This window comes from Choloepus didactylus, chromosome 6, assembly GCF_015220235.1.
Source record: "Choloepus didactylus isolate mChoDid1 chromosome 6, mChoDid1.pri, whole genome shotgun sequence".
Lineage (NCBI taxonomy): Eukaryota > Metazoa > Chordata > Mammalia > Pilosa > Megalonychidae > Choloepus > Choloepus didactylus.
This window is the reverse complement of record NC_051312.1, coordinates 108,145,819-108,167,030: the sequence shown is the minus strand read 5'-3', so window position 1 is coordinate 108,167,030 and position 21,212 is coordinate 108,145,819. Positions and strand designations below refer to the sequence as shown.

Here is a 21,212-nt window from a genome sequence, read left to right as displayed (position 1 = left end):
GAACATAACACGGCCAGAAAAGTACATAAGAAAACCAATTTTCCCAAGTGTTAGAAGTAACAGATTATTATGAAAACTTCTCAACTTTAGAGAGCTCTCAGGGAAAGATACCCAAACTGGAGAATCTCGTTAGTAGGAGGGGCTGCGATGGGCAGCCACCCTAATACTTTTCTTTATAAGATTAAGAAATAGAGATCCTGAAAGTGACCTGCAACTAAGCTGGGGTGAAATCCTGGTCTTCAGGATTATAAGCACATACTCCAGAGTTCTTTCCTCTTCTGTGTTTGTGTATGTGTGTTTTTGTGTATATGTATTTGAGATGTGTGTGTATCACAATATTGAGGGTGGTGATCACATTGATGTTATCTACTTTCCCATATTGACATGCAAGAAAATGAATAGAAGCAAAGCAACATAATTATATCAAACTCACCTAATGGGAGTTAATAAAAGATAATCTCATAAATGTTTGCAGTTTCATTTTTTTCTGTTTTGTTTTGTTTTTGCCACCAAAGAATGTAAACCCTTTTCATCAAGGGAAATTCTCCCCACTGAAATTAAATAAGTGGGAAACATTTATAACACCAGCAATCAAGTAATCAGTGCATATTGAGAGGGTGACTATTATTAGGTTGAACAACCAGAAACTGTCAAATTTGGAGGTCAAAACAATCTAATACTGTCAAGCTCACTGGCCCATCCTATATAAATGTACTGTGCTACAAAGGATTAGAAGTTGAACATTCAGTTTCTTCCCTAAGAAGTTTATATCTTCTTGGAAAGAAAAGCTAAAAAGTTATGTAAGAAAAACTATCAACCTAGGGCAGGGGAGGGGATGGGCTGGGGGTAAACTGAGCAGTATTGTTATAGGTATAATGTTATTTGTTTACATTTCAGTGGGATATAAACATAAAAAATAGTTTACTTATTCAAATAACTATTTTCAACTAGACCCATTCAATTCACCATTTCCTGACCCTTAATTATGTTTGGACAAATTTTGATGATTTTCGATTATTAAACTTGGACCAGCCCTGTTCCTACAGCTTTACTAACAAAATCTCAATAACACTTAAAATATTTCTGTGAGTTAGATATTACTATTGCTCTTATTTTTCAATGGAAAAAATCTGAGCTTCAGAGAGGTTAAGAGACAGCCCCAGGGCCCCTCAACTAGTAATGGAAAAACTCCGGATTTACATACTGCTTCTTAAGCAAGGAGGTTGGGATTCATCCTGTAGAAAATATCCCAAAACCCAGAGGCAATAGCCTCTTCAGGAACATCAACCAGATATGTCCCCTTTTCCCATAATGCCAACACCCCTTTTCAACATGAACAAGTTAGGGTGGTCACTGCCTACACATCCCTGAAGATAGAGAAAATGATCTTAAACTAGAGGAAGGGGTAGGAACAGACAAGATGGAATTTAACAATGGATTATGAATACTGACTCTCTATACAATTTATTTTTCTTAGTTGCTAGGGTATTACAATAGCAAGCAAGAAAGAATTGAAATGGTGGAAGAGTAACCCATAGCATCCTAAAGAAAAAAAAAAAAAGAAAATAATAGTTACTAGGGCTAACTGAGCAGAAGGACAATGACAGTAAAACTAGAAGAAAAAGATGGATGCTGAAATTAAACCCACAGAATTTGGCAACAAAAGACTAAATAGAGAAGTCCAGGAAGAAGTTAAAAATGAATAAATAAATTTAAATGACTCCAAACTTTCAAGACTGGATGACTGGGCAAATAATGCTATCATCTGTAGAAACTTTGAACTCAAGAGTAAAACTGGCTCAAGAGGGAACTGAGGTGATGAATTCAGTTTTGAGCTCAAGACATTCTCTTTGAAATAAATATCTTGAATACTGGAACCAGGGTCTTCAGAGCTTGGGAAACATTTTATTTTGAAAATGTCTGTCTGGCCTCACATAGCCAGTGTTTAACCTATAGCTAGATTCATCACATAACTTCTTTATGCTATAATTTTTCTCCAAGGGCACTTCAGGAAAGTAATGTGCTTTGCTAGCTTACTCACAGGTATACAAGGCCCTCTGGCTTCTACAATGAAGGCTTTTGTCAGGGACACCATTACTGACTCCAAATGAGCCCATGGCTTCACAGACCCATGCCATATTGCCATCTTGACAGACCTCCCAGAGTATCCTCTTGTAAGCTAAGCAAGGTCAAGGCTGATTACGACTTGCATAGCCTGAGCTGTCTGACTGATCTCATATTCTAATACAGACAGAGAAATGCAGTGAACCTTGAACGGCATCAACCCTATATATTTCCTGGGCATCTGCTCCAGGGTCAGACACCAGCTGTGTTAGGTATAAGAGCTACAAAGATGAATAACACATTTTATGCTTTCAAGTCACTTACATCCAAGCCTGAACATAGACAATGAAATAAATAGTCACTATCAAACATTAAGTGACAGATGAGAGGTAAGCTATAAAGGGTGAGTGATCAGTTGATTCTAGTGAGATAATAAATATGGTGTGGGGAAGAACATGGTAGATAATTCAAATTAAAGGCATGTCTGTAAAAACAAATGCTTACCAAAGGAGAGATGTAAGAATTATCCAGAGAAGAGAGGAAAGCTAGACTCAGTTTTGTGGTTTAGACTGCATATCTCACTTTGTACATATTTATTCACTCTCCTAAACCAGGAGTCTCACAGTTTATATTTTTAGAATGCTGTATTTGCCACCTACATAAAGCAGGAGGCCATGGACAAAAATATATTTCACACCAGAAATCCCAAAATAGTGAAATCTACCTCATCATCTGTTACATAGAACAAAGAGTCTCATGTTACCATGGAAATCCCCCATTTTCTTCTGTGGGAAAGTATTTTAAATAAAGCTGTCTCAGTCAGACACTCTCAATTAAAAATAATAAACAAAGGACAAGTTATTGTCCCTTTGGATTTGCTAATAAAATTCATCAATGACTTTGCATCAGGTACTCAGAAACAGCATATGGAGGAATTTTCAACACAACTGAAGTATATCATTTACGTTTTACATTATCACCTTGGGCTGTTGGCAGTTTGAACAGAATTAAATAACTGGTTACCCAAAACAAGGCCCCACAAGGTAGTCAGGCAGCAGAAGAAATAAACAGAAGAGAGAGTCACAGCAGATATACTTGATATGGACAACTTCCTCTACTTTTCCAGAAGAAATTTAATGAGTTTTTAGCTCCTTGGGTACCACTTTCTTCAATTTGATCCCCAAATGCAGTGTATTCATAATACCCAGCCCAGACATCTGAGCTTCTCTTCTCCATCCACGATTTTTCTCAAGTGCTTATGGCATCCTAGTTCATAAAGGTTTATAGGCTTCATGAGGGCAAGGATTGGCTTTTCTTCCTCACAGAGCTCTTTATCGACCACAGAGCCCAACTACTGTATTTTGACAGAGTAAATACATGAAAGTATCTTACAAGCCACTCCAATTGAACTGCTGAAATAATTGCTCTCCACATTCTGCAGCACTTCATGTCACTGCCTCATTTTGTGTGTGCTGTATGTTTACATGTATGAGTGTATGCTGCTTTACTAGTAAGTTCAATAAAACCCCCTCTATCTAACTCCACAATAAGGAATAAAAGCCTATGGAGGACAGATACACACTTGATTTTGCTGTAATATTTCTTATGACCCAAATGCATATAGATGAAATGGCTTACACGAATGGTATACTGGAATACACAGATGATAGGTATTATTAGCCATCTGACGTTTCCATTTATGATCAATTGCTTTCAGCTGGCCTGGTCAGGTGGAATCAACAAAAAGATGGTGATCTATCCAAAGCCAAAATATGTTAATGTTTGCCTCTTGATAGATGTCTTCCAAGTCCGATTCTCAGTACACTGTAGATGCCTCTTTCCTGCCAACCCACTCAGTCTTGGAACCCTCCCCCAACCCCCACTCACGTCCTCACACACAATGTGTAAACACAAACATACACTCACTGCCAGCCAGCCCAGGGCCTCCATTAAACATGTGGACCTTGAAAAGGAGTTGATCTCTCACTTGAGTTGTCTCATAAATCACTTAACCTTCCTCCCCTGCTCCACATTAACCTTTGGTCCTTGATTTCTTCCTTCTCACTTAATTTTATGACCTGCTCACTCAATAAAGCCCTTTTATGGTGATTTGTATGGAAGCGACTCCCTAAAAATACATTTCAATTTATACTTGACTGTGATTATTCTAGCCCATAACTTAAGGTTTAAAATAACATGCTCCAAATGCATACATATAAATAAGTGAACAATGATAATCAGAAGTCTTCTTTTAAGAATTTGGAATATTCTTCATATCTTCCTTGTTTTGCTGGGGTTGTTTGTTGCTTTCCTCCAGTCAACAAATAATTGCCGAAGAACAAAGAATGTCGGTATTTTGTAAAGTGAGGAATTGAAACCATCCGCCCATGAAAGGGAGCATTTCAAGACTTTGTCCCTGTAGGGGGGCATATAGTCAGTATTTGCATATTTGTAGGTTCTTTCTGAACTGTTTCACCTCCCACTTTACCCTGGGATCTCCCAATGAATAACAGTTCAGGGCAGTATCCTAGGGTATTTCCATGTCTATTGTTCATCAGTGACCCAAATACAAAAAAACAAAAGCCTGAACAGAATAGAAAGTTGAGTGTCACTGGTATATGGAGTGCTCTGCCAAGAGGAGTGAAGTGAATTGAGAGAGTTACTAAAAATGGCACAAGGATAAGGAAAGATGCAGAGATTCCCAGAATCTCCAAAGAAATAGGAGAACTAGGAAAGACTGGTTTTCCCGAAACTAGAGACACAATCTGCACTTTCAAGCATCTTGCCATGAAGAGGGCGAGACAGACACACAAAATTAGCCTTTAATCAAGATTCACAACAAGAAGACTTAAAACAGTGATCCATATCAAGTGGGCAACAGAGAAAAGAGAATTATTTAAGAACAGCGGGGACTTCCTCACTTGGACTGGTGTTGATGTTATCACAAACACTGGGACTGGCGGTTTGATGTGCCGAGCCCTCGATCGTGGGACTTGCCCTTACGAAGCTCCTTACTGCAAAGGAGAGGCTAAACTTGCATATAATTATGCCTAAGAGTCTCCCCCTGAGTACCTCTTTGTTGCTCAAATGTGGCCCTCTCTTTCTCTAATTGAGCCACCTAGGCAGGTGAACTCACTGCCCTCCCCCTTACATGGGACCTGACTCCCAGGGGTGTAAATCTCCCTGGCAACACAGGATATGACTCCCCGGATGGCATCGTGGGATTGAGAATATCTTCTTGACCAAAAGAGGGATGCAAAATGAGACAAAATAGTTTCAGTGGCTGAGATTCCAAATGGAGTCGAGAGGTCACTCCGGTGGACATTCTTATGCACTATGTAGATAACACCTCTTAGGTTTTAATGTATTGGAAGAGCTAGAAGTAAATACCTGAAACTACCAAACTCCAACCCAGTAGTCTGAACTCCTGAAGATGATTATATAATAATGTAGATTACAAGGGTGACAGTGTGATTGTGAAAACCTTGTGGATCTCACTCCCTTTAAAGGATGGATCCCTTTATCTAAAGGGAGAGTGATCCCTTTAGATAAAGTGGATGGATGAGTAAGAAAATGGGGATAAAAACTAAATGACAAATAGGGCGGGATGGGGGCATGGTTTTGGTGTTCTTTTTTTTACTTTTATTTTTTATTCTTACTCTGATTTCTTTCTGATGTAAGGAAAATGTTCAGAAATAGATTGTGGTGATGAATGCATAACTATATGATCATACTGTGAAGAGGTGATTGAATACCATGGATGATTGTATGGTATGTGAATATATCTCAAAAACACTGAATTAAAAAAAAAAAAACAGTGGGCATCTGGGAATGGTAATATAGGTCTCCATGACGACATCCCTGCTTATATTTTTTTCTAAACAGAGCAGACAATAAGTAGAATCAGTAAGAGACAAGAAATTATAAAGCTATCAAAGGGCATTTTTAGGCATCTTGAGTATATGGCTCACCCTATGGCTTCTTAGTTTTCTTTCTTTTTAATACCCTAGGAGTAACCTAGTATCAGTCTTTACCCTTGGTACCACCCAAATTGAAATAAACACTCTTCCCTTTACCTCTTTACTTAATACCTCCTCAAGCTCCAGGTTTTAGCTTTGACATCACTGTCTCAGAAGGCCTTCTCCAGCCTACTAGATTACACTAGTCACCCCCTGCTCTAGGCTCCGCAAGTCTCCCTTTCTCAGTCACCCTCTGATCACTGGCCTCAGGTCTCTTTTTCATGCTTAAAGCAGGGATGGTATCTATCCCAGTCATCTCTACTCCGAAGCTCAGAAGTAGTTTGGCTGTGGTAGCTTGGGATTTTTATAGGAGCTGAGGATTATTCCTTATCTTTTACACATGCTTTTTGGGGGGAACACACTTGCTGTCTCCTCTAATGGTATTTGCTTCTGGTAACAAATTTCTAATGAAGAAACATGTCATTGGCACAACCACTCTACATTAGCAGAGCAATTACTGTAGCCTATTATCTGGCTTGTGAGCCTTCACATGTGAAATGGCAACTGCCCATGGAAAAGGAACAACCAGAGGAGTGAGCCTCAGTGCAGGTTTATGAAAGACCACCCGAGCAGTCTGAGAGGACATCTTTAATCCCAAAGGAAAAGAAGGCTGTTCCATTATCTTCTGACAATCAAACATCATGTTCTCCAGTTTGATTTAACACTGCCTAATGGCAAGGCATCTATACAATGTTTGTGAGTTCCAGCTTCACCTGGATGCTGGCAGCTGAAGGGCCAAGAACCTCAAGTGACGGCAGATCCCAGGAAATCATATGGATGCCTAAGGAGATAATTCCTTTAATAGGACCAAGAAGACCATTATTCTAGACCAGGACTGCAGGTATGGTACAATTTCTTAAGCATATGAAAAACCATTCTGCATTTCCTGCCAACCCCGTTGTTCACATAGTATTTTCTCTGTGAGAGGGCTTGCTGACCAAAATCCTCTTACCTCCTGTCTCAGGTGTAAAATATGGTTACTGGAACCCCAGTTTCAGGAGTTAATATTTAATTCAAATGAAAAACCAAAGACAGTTAGTAAATATCTCACAAACTCTTGGAAAGATTTACCACACCTTCTCACAGAGGACTAAGTCCTAAAAACCAATCATTTTCTGTTTATATTGATACCAAAGATGAAGGACTCAAGCATGTGCTTATTAAATTTGCAGATAAGGTTGAATTAGGTGATGGTCCAAATACTGTAAATAACTGGATGGAATTTTAAAATAATTGTAATCAACTACAAAAGGATCCTAAAGGAACTAGATGAAATGCAAAAAACAGGAGTGAAAATATAGACGGTGGCTGACTAATTTGCCCTCCCAATTCCCCTTCAAACACACACATGCACATACACGCACACAAACATCTGAGATTATTGCTAATTCCAATTAAACTAACTAACATTTACTGAGTACTTACTATATGGTAAATATTGTGCCAGTTGAATATAAAAACCATGAAGAACAGTGTCTGACTCAAAGAAGCTTATAAGTCTAATTAGGGAGATAGATAAACAACCAAGTCACAACTGAGGGCAGTAATGAGCAGATATTGATATGTACAAGGGGGCAGGAGCACACCAGACTCAGGGAAGACTTTCCTGAGGAGTTTACACTTAAGCTTAGTCTTAAAGGATAAGTGGAAGGTTGCCAAGCAGATAAAGGGTGGAATAAAATTCCAAAAAGGGAGAAGTACAAAATGGAAGGCACAGGTGAATGGAGGAGCAAGCAGCCTGTTTAGAACCACAATTTGGCCTGCAGAGTGTGAGAGATGCATAGGGGACTAAGGAGAGCTCAGATCATAAAGGGCCTCATATGCTAAGCTAAGAATTTGGATGGACATCACCTAGCAGCACCAGAGTTTAAGTGCAGAAGAGACATAGCTAGATATGCACTTTACAAACATCTACCTCTGTGTAAGACGGTGCAATAGTTAATTTTTTGCGGGTCAACTTGACTAAGTTATAGGGCCCAGCTCTTTGGTCAAACACTAATCTAGGTATTGCTGTGAATGCATGTTGTAAACATGGTTAACCTCTACAATCAGTTTACTCTAATTCAGGGAGATGACCCTCCTTAATAGGGGTAAAGCCACATCTATTCAGTTGAAAGCTCTTCACAGCAAAAACTGAGGTTTCCCTGAGGAAGAAGAAATTCTACCTCAAGGCAGCAGCATCAGTTCCTGCCTGAGTTTCCAGACTGCTGGTCTCTGCCCTACAGATTTGGGGTGGCTAGCACCCTTAATCATGTGAGCCAATTCCTTGAAATAACTCTACACACACACACACACACACACACACACATACACATGCACACCCCCATACTGTCCTATTGGTTCTGTTTCTCTAGAAAACTCTGAGTGGATAAAGGGGTGCAAAACCATAGGTAGCAAGACAGTCTGGATGCCATAGCAGTTGTTATGCTGACAATGATGAGTGGATTCACACTCTGAAGGGATTTTAGCAGTTCAACTTTTACGCAGAAATTCAATTCTACTGTGGGCTTACTGAGGTCTGGAACCTTACCTCATTCCCTTCTGCAATCATCGTCTTTTCTGCTTACTGTGCTAGGCTCCGGCACAGTATGCTACACACAGTAGATACAAAAACAAGCACTAACTTGCATTATTAGCAAAGATGGAAACAGCATGGGTGTCTCCAGGGCCAAGTACTTTTTTACAGAAGAAATTCTGTTCCACTGTCTTAGAATAAACCCTTAACTCTTGCCAATGTCTTCAATTTGCTTTTTGTTTATCACAAGGCAAACTAAACAAGAGAGTGTGGATCCATTAATCAGGTCAAACCTATTATGACTGTTAGAAAAAATATTCAAAACTAGGCTATGGAAACCAAGTGACCAAACAGCCATCAGAAATGGGGCACTCAGTGTTGGTAAGAGTATGGGGGAATGGATAATTAATTATGGTGCAGGCGGGAGTAAAATTATTCATTTTATCACTAAAAAGTGTCAAGGTAAAATATATATATACTACTTATTCAGCTTAGGAGATAAAACTCTACAGATATAACTGAAACCCCTTCCATTTCCCTGTACATATCATCATTATGGTGAATATCTCATTCTCACACATGCTTTTTAATATATTTGTTCCACGTGAAGGTTTCCAAAAACTATTTAAAATAATCTTTTGCATTATTAAAATGTTATATAAATGATGTACATAACATATAAAAAAGTCTCTTTTGAAGTCTCCTTTTTCCCTTTGACAAGATCTTATTTTGAGATTTATTTATATTAATAAATGTAGCTCTGGTTTATTCATTTTCACAGGTGTACAGTATACAACTACATGAATATATCACACTTTATTTATCCATTCTTCCATGATGGACTTTTAAGTTGTTCCCAATTTCTTGCCATTAGAAGCAAAGCTGTAATCAAGTCTCGTGCCCTTGTAAGAGTTTTCTCAGGTTACTGATTAGCATAAGGGCATTTTCAAATTTCCATTACTAGATATAGGCAATTGTTCTCCAATTTACACTCTCCCTAGCAGTATATGTACGTGCGCTGCTTCACAACCTCAAAACAACTTGGTTATGGCTAATCTTAAATTTTTGCCTACCTGAGGAGTGTAAAATGGTTCTCAAGATTTTAATTTGTGTTTCCCTGATTGCTAGTCAGGATGAGTAGCTTTTCATATTTATTGTTCATTTTGGTTTACTCTTCTATAAAGTGCTTAGCCATAACATTTGTCATTTTTTTCTATTGTACTTTTTTCTAAATTTGCAGAATTCATTTGTATATTTGGATACCAATCTGCCATAAAAAGAAAAAAAAATATGAAATTCTCCAGCAGACGGGATTGACATATCCAGTAAATAGACTGCTATGCAGACATTAAAACTGACATTATAGAAGAATGTTAGTATATAGAAGACTGTTTAAAATATATTAATTGCCAAAAAAATTCTCAAGGAGAACTATAACATTAAATGAAATTATTACTAGTTTATGGGATTACAAGTATATTTTCTTTTTTATTTATATATATTTCTAAAATATTTATAAAGGATATGAAATACTTTTTAAAAATTATGTATATAATGAAGTTATTTCAGGATATTTGTTTTTCCTATTTTTTGTTTTGTAATTTTTTAATTTGTTGATAAATAAAGTTTAATTTAAAAATTATGTATGCAAATACAATAGGGAGAGTTTCAGAATTGGACTATCAGGAGACAAAATTTTGAAAAGCCTGAGATTACAAGTAGTATTCAAAGCTACAGATAAGAGCAGTGTATCCATGTTTGAGGGACTTCTGTTCCCAAGGCCACAAATTTAAGCCAAATCCACAAAAAAATGATCACCCTTGGATCACTGCTGTCTCATCTAATAGAAAATAATAACCCGAGAAGTTCTGTGGTTTCCATATACAGCAGGTCTCAGTGTTTCCCACAGGACTTACAATCTAAGTAAGACAAATGAGACAATTAAGACAAACAGACCAGGGATGGGAAAGGCAATTTGTACCCCAGTCATAGAGTGGGCATATGGTTTATATGTTCATGCTTACATTTCAGGATAGTTTAAGGTAAGTCAAACCAGATCGAAGTAGAAAATAAAGCTAGAACTGAATTCTGAGGTTATGAAATAAGTTTATTTTATATAGCTGATGGCAGGAGAGATTGACTCAGAATACGACTAAGTAAAAAGTATCTTGACACCAAAGTCTGATGATCTGGACTGTTGGAGTAATTGTCAATTGGTTTATGAAACATTTTCTTATAATTATCCAAAATTTTGAAAGAACCAGGTCAAGTGTGGAATAGAAAAGAGAACATTTCCTCTAGAGTCAGACAGAGCTAGGTTCAAGCCCTGGACACCTTAACTTTATCTTTTCAGCCTTGATTTCCTCATCATGAAAATGGACTAATAACATAGCATCAATCTTGCATGGCTGTTGGACCTTTAGAGGTAATGAAAATAAGGCACCTGTGTGTGACATGCCAAAGGCATTCAACAAATGGGGAACATGACTCACAGAAATACAGTGGCTTCTTCCACCCTTGGATAACATGTCCCAGATATTTAACTGCTACAATATTATAAGCTAAATGAACAGTTACTCTAAAAGCTTACTCTTAAAGCTTTGACTAAAAGTCTACTAGCAAACACCATTTGGTTTCATGTTTTACTTTTTCTATTTAGAATACACTTTTCATCTCAAATAATCACAAATTATAACAATGAAGAAGATGCTTTATAAAAAGGAGTTACCCATGATCAAAGGCAAATACTAGCTTTCCGTTTCATGCTCATGTAAAATATACAATTAATATTTTAATCTAGCTCCTAAAATAGTATGCAACCATTTCGCCTTTGTTTTGCCAAGAAGAGACAGATGGTGAATCAGCTTATAAATCAGCCCCCAAAATTCTTGAAGGCAAGTAAGTGCTTTATAAATCAGGGTTTTAAAAAGGTCTCATTTTTATAACAGTTATTACTGTGAAGCAATCTTTACCTAATTATCTTCATAAACATTAAACAGGGCTAATTTATGAGTTCCCGAACAATTTTGGGTTTTCGAATAAAACAATCAACATCCCACATGCCTGCCTTTTCTCTCTTAATCATCACTAACATATACAATGACCTTGATCAGCCCTATGGTTCGTTAAGCTATGACCCTAATAGACAATGAAACCATACTGGGAAATTATTATTTGGCTCTCAAACTCACAACATATTTGACAATGACTTTGGGATGACAAGACACCTTCATAATTTGGCTGTGGCCTCCATTCAGGGAAAAATAAATGATGTGAGGGGGGAAATATTATTTACAGAGATTGGCACAAAGCCTATAAAGCTCCACATGCACTCCAAACTTTGCGTGTTTTTGCGTTTATCCTGCCTCATTTTCTCAGAAGATAAAGGAAGGAAATGCACTACCCCTCTCTTCAGAATATTCTGGGAGCCAGTTCATTATAGATGTTGTAAGCAAGGGTTTATATGACGAGAGAACTTTCTAAGGTGTCTATCAAGTTTATAAAGCACCAGGCTAAGCCAGCCATATTCTAATTTTTATGCATTTTATTTTAAGAAGACATGTACAGTTGCCTAATTAGAGAATAAAAAGATAAATTTTTATAATAAGATACATAGCATGGAGAGTTACTACATAGTGGTTCTTCTATTATTGCAGGGCTACAATCCCTGATCTATCCACAATTCTGAAATCCAAAGCTCTGAAAACTCATTTAACTGCAAACCCTGATCTAACCAGGAAACATTTAATGATTAAACCTGACCTGGCCCGACATGAGGCCATTATATGCAGCCCAGTAGTGTGATTCTCCATCTGTTTTCCCATTGAAATACTAAAGTCCTTGATTAAGAGGTGCTGCCCTGGATCCTGAGGAGGGTGTCATACATATGTTACAGCATATGACCCCCTCCCTACTGCATTTCAAAAATTCTGAAAAATATGGAATTCCAAAACACAGCTCGCCTCAAGGGTTTTGATATGGAACTATGCTTAACATTTATATTTTCCTTTCTTCTAACAAGAAAGAAGGAAGTTAATGATTCAGCCCTAGGATTGGAGAAACAATGAAACCTCAGGCACATGTTCAAAAACAGTGATGCTGTTGCCTCCAGATAAGAAGCCATGGTGATAAGGTCAGCCCTCAACAATACTCATCATCAAGTGGTTCGCTCCCAGCCTTGAACAATGCAGTTGAAGCAGGCACAAGCAGACAGACTGGTGATGCAAAACAGACCAACACCAAGGAACAAATACACAATGAATGAACCTGGACACATTCAGACATGTGGTGGCCAAGGGATAAGGGCATTTGAGGACTGGTATGTGAAGTAATCCTGGGCTTTCTTCTTTGCACAGAGCAGGGATTGAAGTTGGGATCATGACTCATCTCATTAACCCAAGGAAAGGATGGATAAACGGAAGAAGAGAAATAATAACTAAAGGGCTTGGGAGCAACGAGGGGTCTGTATGTGTGTGTCTGTGTGTGTGTGTGTGTGTATGAGAGTGACAGAAAGAAAAGATGAAAATTCCATATTTGTCAAAAGCCTTCAGGAGAGGTGACTTGGCCAGGTCAAATGAACAAGGACAATGGGGACCAGCTGAGAGATGCTGTGTGTGGACATGATAGATGTGAATCACGGTTTCAGAAACAAGAAATAAAACTCTAATATTAGACTCAACATCCAGAAACCATTTTCTTCTTACTGATACACCCCCTTCAGTTTTAGGTTTCTGATACTTTATTTTCCATTTTGCTTTCCACCTTCTGTTTTAGCTGTTTATCTTGATAACTATTATAAGCATCCCATATACCCATAGAGACAGTACCTTACAACTTAATGAATACTTCCATAATGTGATTTTTTGAGAAACAATGCTCCAAGGTAACTAGTATAGGTATTATTACCCCTAAAAATAAAATTTAGAGTCAGAAAACCAGAATTCAAATCATCGTTTGATCACTTCCTAGCTTGGATAAGTTAATTCAGCTACTAAAGCCTTGGTTTCATCATCTGAAAGATGGGAACAATACCTGCTGTACATGACTCTTCAGAGAACTAAATGAGGCAATGTACATGAAAGTGCTTTTCAACACTTATGAACCCTAAAGCCCTATAACTATTGTTCATGACTACGGTGATTGTATCTATGACTTTGCTCATGTTCTATTCCTAGGCACTGCCTCCAATCTTTTCCCTCCTCTTCAAAGGCAACTCTTAACAATACAGCCAAAATCAGCACTAGGAAGGCTCAATTCAATTTTCACTTAAAATATAATTCTGATAATTGCATTGGCTTAATATGAACTTGCTGGCATAAAGCACACCGTTGTCTAGCAAGATGCTCAACATTTAAATGCAATGCCGTTAGCTTGCAATTAGCAGTTTTCACACACACAGGAAAAATAAATTGATTTAGCACCTTTCTCCTGTCCACAGTAATACTGAAGATTTTTTTTTCCTTGCCGTTATTGTACCCTGGCTGCAAATATTAGTTACCCTAACTGCATATTGCATAAATCAAATAAACGTGCTTTTTCCACCCATAATCACGTCGGCAGCTGCTCCAGCATGTTTCAATGGCCGTCCACTGGAACTCATTAAGAAAGCATTACGTATAGTAAATTAAAATGCAAGGTCTATGATTGCAAACAAAAAGATGACAAAGCTTGTCAAATGTATGCTTTGGCCTTCTCATTAGCTCTTGTGGTTTAAATGGCATAGTCTTCTCAAACAGGTCCCAGAGCACTTTTATTTTTATGAGCAGAGAGAAGCCAGGCAAGCTTTATGTACTAGAGATACTTCTGAATTCTAAATAATGATAATAATAATAACTTTTAATCAGAAATTGAGACTTAAATTAAGGTTCTAGGATGTTCTGGGACCTGCTCAGAAAGTACTGATTTTCCCTATTCATCCTTTCAGTGTTCTGCAAAAATCAAATCTATCCACTTCAGCATTACTGATCAATGCATGATTATCAAGTGCAGTAGCATGATTTCATATGAGAAATGGCTCCCACAGAGGCCCTTTAAGACATCTGCCTTCAGATACTTGTAGATGGGAACTTCAACCAAGGGCAAGACTTACTCTGCAGGTACCCGAGTGACCTATAGGCAAGGACCAATAATGAGAATGCCAGAGGCAGGCTTTGTTTGCTCTAAGGAAGAGCACGTGTACAGAGATGTGTAACATTTAGACAGCCACCGCTTGCTGGGAATGTTAAAGGAGCAATCCCTTCACCAGGTGGGGCCCTTCTAATGAGAAGATTCTGTGTATTCTGGATTAAAGCCTCAGTCATCATTTACACTTCTGACATGAAGATCTCTATTATCTTCCTATCCCCAGCATCATACACAGTGGCTGGCACATACTCATGGGACCAGAAGCCATGCTTTATTGAGCTCTTAGCATGTGCTGAGTGCTAAGTTTGTGACATGCATTGTTTCACTTAATTCTCGCCACAAACCTAGGTGGCATTATTTTTATTTTACAAGTTTGGAAACACTGGCTCAGGGAATTCAGGTAATTGTCCAAAGTCAGGCAGAAAGGAAGGGGTAAAGAACTCCAATTAAAACCCATATTTTTCTAACTTTAATATCCAAGCATTTATTCTTTTCAGTCTTGTAAATGACAAGCCCCACTACAGATATGTATACCAGATTGCCTGTGCAAGTACCTGGTGTGCTTGCTGGACACACAGATTCTGGACTCTAACCTGGATAAAGCTGACTGAGTGGGTCTCAGTGGAAACCAAGAGCTGGTATTTTTAACAAAGTCTCCAAGTCAAATATGATATCAGTAAAAACAGCTATCACTTTTGAACACTTACTAGTTGTCAATCTCTACACTAGGTACTTTATATGGATGATTTATTTTCATGGAAACCCTACGACATAGGTTCTAATATACATTTCACAAATAAGGAAACTGAACTTTAGAAGAGTTCAGAGTCTCCCCCCAAGGTTCCACATACTAGGCTACCATCTAGGGAAGTTAGAATTTGTATACAGGCCGTCATGCTCCAGAGCCTGTACCATTAATCACTGTGCCTCCTAATAATTACCTCTTAATAAACACACAAATAATTCAACAATTTGTTAAAGAATATCTCACTTATTTGTTCAGAAAAGGCCAGTGTAAAATGAGAGCAGTTTAGAAACTATATTTAGTAAACCATTTATAAATCTGGTCAAGCTTCCACATTTGATAGGCATCTTTCAAGTGTTGGGACTCATATTTGCTCCTCTCTGAAGTCTACCAAAGTACCCAAGCAAAATAAACTTCTCACTCTACAGTCCTTTCAAAGTTCATCGAATCATGCTCTGTCATCCCATGCACCAGTAAGAATGGGACCTCTCCATGCTAGGCATGGGACTTGTGTAGTGCATCAGTTCTCAGCCACAGCAGACACCAATGTGTGTTTGCAGAAAGAAAGAAGAAAGGGTGTGGAAGACACCCAATGGACAATAGTGTTGGTTGCAAGAAAGTGGTATTTCTCTCTAAGACAAAAGACAAAAAAGAACAGGAGTTGCCAAAAGTTCTGATGGCCAGGGAATAAGACAAATGCACTCTTTTAACTCTTATATTTTGTCAGAATTCCATTTCCTAAAACAGCTTCTTAGCAAAAAGCATTAACAAAGGAGAATTAGTAACTGCATGAGGATGTTAAAACATGAAGCTAATTAGTAATTAGATACTGAACTCTTCAGAATGAGCAAAGGAACGGCTCTAGGTAAAATAATACACAAAACATCCTAGTCTTATCAGAGGATTAAAAAAAGGAGCAGACTGTCCTTTGGGGGAAGTTCCCTAAGTGGTCCTCCACTCTTCCCCCTGGGTTTCCTCTTCCCCTTGGGCTTTACTCACTTTGGTTTCTCCTTTCCCTACCATTTCCCAAAACAAACGGATCGCAAGTCCTCCTTAACACTCCAGATTAAACCTCCTTTAAGCTGAGGTGAGTTGGCATTTTCTTTATAAGCCAAGAGGAAAGGGAACTAACGACAATAAAATTAATTTAGATAGACAGACAGACAGATATAGTAACAAAACGCTCACATATTCAGAGCATGGGATTTTGATCCCAAGACTCCCAATGCATACAGCAGAGAGTTTTTTCTTTCTTTCTTTTTTTGGCAGATTGCTACTCTCCAGTCCCAAAGGGTGGAAGTATCTTCCTGGCTGCTGCTTGCCCAAACTTCCTGCTTTTTTTCTTAGCCAAGATTGTTTCTGGCCACCGACTTATCCTCCTTGATACTAAGGACTAGTTTATATCACAAATACTTTTACAGCATCATTCTAGACACAAGGAATACAACAAGCAAACAGTTGAGATACATCCCTTGTCCTTGCAGAGCTTTCAGAGCAGAAAAGGATTCAAATGTGTAAACAAGCATTTACTATACTGTGATAAATACCCTAAAAGGGGAAGCTGAGGGTACATCAGGTTGGGGGAAGGTTTCTCAGAAGAGATGTCTTCTAAATTACATCCCTTCCCTACCTAAACTTCTGACCTTAACCTTCCAAGGCCCTATGGAATCTAGCCCTTGCATCTTATTCCAGCCCCCTCTCTTGGGCTACATCTCCACACATACCCGGCTTTACCTACCACTCAAACAAGCCAACCTTTTTTTCTCCCTAATTTTGGCTCTTCACCCACACTTGGCCCCTTTCTAGAGTTCTCTTCTCATCTCCTCTTAGAGCACTTAAGTGTCAGCTCCTCCCTGCAGCTGTTCCCAGCTACTCTAAGTAAGGTTCCTCATCACCACATCCTCCATTCTTTATGTCATCACATTGCTCTTTTTTTTCATAGCACTTTGCATTTTGTTAAAAAAAATCATTTATAAATGTGTTCACATTAATTTTTATAAATGTGTTTAATCTGATTTTGTCTATCATTACTTCCAGACCATTAATTCCATGAATGTGGGGACTTTGTCTGATTCAGTTACCACCACATGACCAGGCACAGTGGGGAGGAGAGGAGAATGTGCTAGGCAGCAGAACAGCCCCGGAGAACCAGCGATCTTTCTCCTTCGTTTCATAGAGAAATGCAAAGGACTCTTCAACATGGCCAGGGCTAGGGTGAGGCAAGTGAGGCACTTGTCCTAGGTGGAAAATTTAAAGGGGTGACAAACTCTGTAATCTAGATAAATAATATCTTGATGCAAAAAATTTTAAAAATCAAAATTATTACAATCTATGACAAATAAAATATCAAAATTTTAAATAAACACAGGTTCAGCATTGCTGCTTTTTTCTCCGGTCACGGGTTCAATATGGCTAGATACAGCACAGCCTTTCAAACATTTTCTTGATTCATGAAGTTCAGCCCAAGAAGGACCTCCTATTTGGTTTCTGGATAATTTCACAACATATCTGAACGGCAGCAGCAAAAGTTTATTCAGGAGAGGAATCCCCTCCCCTACTCACAGAGAAATACAATTTATCAACAAACTTCCTAGAATATGTCTACAGCATAATTATACTTTAGCTACACATTTTGCATAACATACATCTAATGAGATCAGAGGTACCGTGTTGTGCATACGCATGAGCACGTCTCTGTAGGGTATCAAGGTCACTCCCTCAAAGCATAATTCTAAATTTCACCTATTTGTCTTACAAGCAATGGCGGCTTTAAGCTTTAGGAAGCTTTATATCACTTGGCCACAATGCACAAATACATTTTCTTATACTGTTTTCAAGAAGTTTTCAATTTCACATGAATGCTCTCTTGCCTGCTAAAATACTACTGTTAAAAAAGTGAAATCCAAGCCCACAAATACTGTCACAGATAAGGAAATAGCAATCCCAGTCCGTTCATTTGTGTGATTCTGACAGCTGCGTCATCAGCCCAGCCCCGCCCCTTGCCTGTATGTTAGAGCTGGACCTGTGCAAAACATGGCAATGCAGGGATCACTGCTATGCTTCAGCAGAGATCTGATTTCCCAAATGGCACCTCCCTTTGAACAACATCACTCATTCACTAGAAAATAAAAACACATCAACGAGCTGACAGGAACCAGACATGTGCTTAATCATCTACTCTCTCTTTAATATGTGGATTCAATATTTATGTTTCCATTTTTCTAACCTCTGAAAGAGACACTAAATCCATTTCCCAGGACCCACTTTACACAGCATTGCCTAAAATTATGCTGTGTCCAAATATCCAAGGCAGGTATCATTGGAGGAAAGAAGATTGTGGAACAGCTGTTTTTTAAAGCTAGCAATAAACCCGGGGATAAAGACAAAACAAAGGAAAACATTTTTTTTTCTTTGCCTTGCACTAACTCTTGTTTAATATCACACTTGGAAAAAGCTCCAGACATGCAGACATGGCACGCAAAGTTAAAAATGAACTAGCATTTGAAGCAATGGCAAACAAACAAACAAAAAATACATCACGTTCTCAAACAGCTAGATTCCTATCCTTGGGACCCAGGGAAATGTGAGTTTGATGTTTGGCCAGAGAGAGGGCATCAAGATATCAAAACACTGTTGGCTAACCTCCAGTTAAGCTTACTGAGATACTGGCTTACTCAGATTATGAGCAGGAACTGAATGAAACCCTATTTGCTCTTAAATCAAAAAGGGTTGACCAAAATTATCCATGTTATACTTCAACACTCATTCTGTCATCAACACACACACACACACACACACACACACACACACACACACACACAGTATTATTATCATAATTCTTAGGCTCAGGATGCGAAGGGATGAGGGGCATCAGGAGGCAAAAGCTGCTTCTCACTCTTTTCTCAGCTCCACGCCCTCCCCTGCTAGGGGCTACCGGAGCAGCAATGAGAGCAAACCGGAACTCGCCACAGGCGAAGGGATCCACCCAGCCCCTCGGGTTGCGTAAGTGGTTCCCCAAGCCTCTGGCCCCCTAACATGCGCACTGAAGGCCCCCAGGTGCTACTGTGTCAATCCGAACCCAGGGCCATAGCATACCGGCATCCGCCCTTGCGCGAGGTGCTCCAATAGGGTCCTTCTGCCGCTAAAGGCCATGTGGAACAGGATGGATGGATCTTCACTTCAGCAGGCCTTGCAGTCGTCAAGGTCAGAGGATGGTTAACAGAGGACTCTGCATTTTGAAACTATCAGCAAACACCTTTTTGATATAGGGTAATATAATACATTTTCTTAACACATTTTAATGAATAATTGCAACTTTTGCATAAATTCGAATATGTCAAAAAGTTATCAAGTGCCTGTGCCTGGCCCATTGAAGGCACGTACATGGCTGGTTGATGAATATTTGTTGAATGATGACAATGGACAATGGAATGAAAACGCATCCACAGAGTAAGGACCCTGGTGTTCTCTGTAGCACTGTTCTCATCCCTGCCTCAAAGCTTGCTCAGGCCCAAGACCCTGCAAAACTGGGCTGCCTCTTGTCATTTCTCTTTAGAGTATATCACACACTAAAAAAGGCCTACCAGGTAAAAGATCTTTGAAGAAGCAAGTGAAAAGTCATCTATCCTTAAAACAACAGTCACAGTGCCCCACACCATGTTGGAAACTGTGCCAACAAGGAACGTAAAGGTTGTTCTGCTTGGTGGCTGGGAAGGCAAAAAGAAGAAGGAGGAGGTATAGGTAAGAGCAAGCTGAGTTTCTCAACATTTCATGGCAAATCACCAAAAGAAAGCTCAGTCTCATTCATATGTGAACATTGTTCCCTACTGAATAAAGAGTGGAGAAAAATATAAGGTTTGGGTTCTGGAAATTTAAAGAAACTGTTTCCCTGAAAAGTGTAGCTATACAAACCTACATACATACCCAAGGAAGAGTACAAGTAAAGAAGCTGGAAAGAGCAAGGGAAACACTGCTTCCAAATATACATTAATGGGCATTATGGCATTTATTATTCATCAGTTAGTCTTTTATGGTTCGGCCCACTACTCCAAATCCCCGGGGCAAAAATGCAATAAAATTCCATTAGTTAAAATATTTACAACAAATGAGTTGGAATGGCAGTTTCATCATGATGCTCTTTATGATAGCAGGGGAAAAAAAAATAGGAAAACAAAGGAAATCACCTAACAATAGTTGGTATGTTGGGGAAAGCAAGAGATTTTCTTTTCTGGTCACAAGTTGGAGACTTTGAAGAAGAAAGTGATACTTGCTTCCCAGTTTGGCCCACTAGCCAGGTGAGAGACAGGTGGGCTGCTGCCTTAATTCCGACCCAACAATCTAAGATGTTTTGGTTTGTTTATTTTATGTGTAATTGTATTAAATATATTCTTATTCTGGGAAATTAGATTGATTTGGATATAGCAATTTTTTATTGGATTCTTTAAAAGGAAAGGATACCCAGTTTGCTCATTGGTTACTTGTAGTTCCTCACTTCTCTGGGCAACCAGGGTGGGCCGGGGCCCCTTTGCAAAGCAACTCACAGGCAGCTACAAGAGGTTTCCCAGAGTGATCACAACCACCAAATCACACTGCTGGCTTCTCAGAGATCATAGCTCCAAGCCACACCAAATCATACATGCTATTCCCACCTCGGAAACCCCTTTTCATTTCCTTTCTGCCTAGTTATTTTAAAAACCAAGAGTTACCTGTGTTGATGGAGCTCTTGGCCCTTCTCTGACTTCCTAGG

General features: G+C 38.8%; 1 protein-coding gene and 1 pseudogene across 2 annotated transcripts in view; one reads left to right on the top strand and one right to left on the bottom strand.

Annotated features, from left to right (window-relative positions):
- FAT3 (FAT atypical cadherin 3) overlaps nucleotides 1-21,212 on the bottom strand; it is a 652,719-nt gene that overhangs the window by 410,119 nt on the left and 221,388 nt on the right. The gene's annotated exons all lie outside the window — the stretch shown is intronic.
- LOC119535872 overlaps nucleotides 19,317-21,212 on the top strand; it is a 44,874-nt pseudogene continuing 42,978 nt past the window's right edge.